Source organism: Gossypium hirsutum, chromosome A06 (genome assembly GCF_007990345.1).
Source record: "Gossypium hirsutum isolate 1008001.06 chromosome A06, Gossypium_hirsutum_v2.1, whole genome shotgun sequence".
In the NCBI taxonomy this organism is placed as follows: Eukaryota; Viridiplantae; Streptophyta; class Magnoliopsida; order Malvales; family Malvaceae; genus Gossypium; species Gossypium hirsutum.
The window spans coordinates 12,523,121-12,524,500 of record NC_053429.1 but is presented as its reverse complement, the minus strand read 5'-3'; the positions used below and the strand labels follow the sequence as shown (position 1 = coordinate 12,524,500).

General features: G+C 39.2%; 1 non-coding gene across 1 annotated transcript; it reads left to right on the top strand.

The window, feature by feature from the left end:
• Window positions 1-1,026: 1,026 nt before the first annotated feature.
• Window positions 1,027-1,133, top strand: LOC121231137 (small nucleolar RNA R71). The gene has a single exon (XR_005929205.1). It is a non-coding gene; the product is annotated as a small nucleolar RNA R71 (small nucleolar RNA).
• Window positions 1,134-1,380: the final 247 nt, after the last annotated feature.

Below are 1,380 nucleotides of genomic sequence, written 5' to 3'. Positions count from 1 at the left end.
GCATTTAGTTCTACATACGATGCCTCATCCAACTTCCGTTTACTTGTTAAAAGCTCCTTTAGAATTTGACTGCATTTGGCATCTGCGAAAGAGCTTCAATGAACGGTAAATTATTATGTAATTTCTTTAAAAGTTTAAGGAATTCTCTGAATTGTTTGTCTGAATGGTCTTTCCTTGTCGCATTTGTGTATGGTACACATGGTTTGTATTCTTTACTTGCCTGTTTTTGGTCATTGTGGTCCACCTCACCTTTACCTTTACTTACCACAGTTTCTTGCCTCAGTTCTGGTTCAGGTGCAACTAACCCTTCCTCATCTTGAACAGTAATTGCATTGAGCTGCTCCCTTAGGTTAGATTCAATGTTACTCGACAGGCCACCTTGTGGTCATTCAAATATCAATTTAGCCTTGGATCGACGCTTGTTGATTCTTAAGTGCTGTCTCAGTATTCTAAAAATGAGTTTCTGACACCGAGATGAATTTTGTTAGCATCTCCTCAAGGTTCAGTTTTTTCTCTTGTTGGTAGGGTGGTTGTCGGAAGCTTGGAGGTCGTGGTGGTCTCTGATTTCCTTGGCCTCCCCATGAAAAATTTAGGTGGTTTCTCCAACCTGCATTGTAAGTGTTACTATAAGGATTATTTTGAGATTGAGGATTATTACCCATGTCATTTAACTGCTCGTTCTCTATGTTGTGGCCATAGGGTGGGTACTCTAAATTGCTGGATCCACCTCCACTTGCATCGCACTGCATTACTGGGTGAACCTGTGAAGAACCAAGAAAACCGTCAATTTTTCTATTCAAAAGTTCTACCTGATTAGAGAGCATGGTGATCGAATCGACATTAAAAATGCTGGCTTTTGTTCTCATGACTTGCCACTGATAATTATTCAGTGACATCTCTTCTATAAATTCATAAGCATCCTCAGTTGTCTTATTATTGATAGTTCCTTCAGCAGTTGCATCAATCATCTATCTAGTCGAAGGATTCAGGCCATTGTTAAACGTTTGAACCTGTAGCTAGAATGGTAACCAATGGTGAGGGCATCTTCTTAAAAGGTCCTTGTATCTCTCCCATGCATCACAGAGTGTTTCTAAATCCATCTGCACAAAATAAGAGATATCATTACGTAATTTGGCTATTTTAGACGGTAAAAAATATTTTAATAAAATTTTTTTGGTCATTTGTTCCCAAGTAGCGATTGACCCTCGTGGTAACGAGTTCAACCACTGTTTAGCTTTGTTTCTCAATGAAAAAGGGAATAACTGAAGGCGAATGGCATCATCAGAAGCGCCATTGATTTTAAAAGTGTCGCAGAACTCTAACAAATTTGCCAAATGAGTGTTTGGGTCCTCGTCCTGCAAACCATCAAACTGAACAAAC